Genomic DNA, 330 nt, shown 5'->3' with positions numbered 1-330 from the left:
GAAGGTATTTCTTAAGGTCAAAATCCTAAATGATTCTCTGTCTAATTGTTCACATAATCTCCAGTGCATCTTTTTCTCTGAGACTTAGTTAAATGAATCCTTCTTTGTAAGAGAAGTCTATAGTGGCCACATTAGGAGAGTTCCAATACATTATAACGGATTTCGATGTAGACATGTTTATCATTGAACCTCATCGCTCACCAACTTCGTATTTTTGAAATAAAATTTGCTAGTATTTTATGATTACGCATAATTTTCAAGATATTTCTATCAATCGAATTCTCACTGATTATATTCTAGCAACGCTGCTGTAGAATGCGATCAATTGAT

Source organism: Penaeus monodon, chromosome 21, assembly GCF_015228065.2.
Source record: "Penaeus monodon isolate SGIC_2016 chromosome 21, NSTDA_Pmon_1, whole genome shotgun sequence".
NCBI classification, from domain to species: Eukaryota; Metazoa; Arthropoda; class Malacostraca; order Decapoda; family Penaeidae; genus Penaeus; species Penaeus monodon.
The sequence above is the reverse complement of the archived record's forward strand: the minus strand, read 5'-3'. Positions refer to the sequence as shown.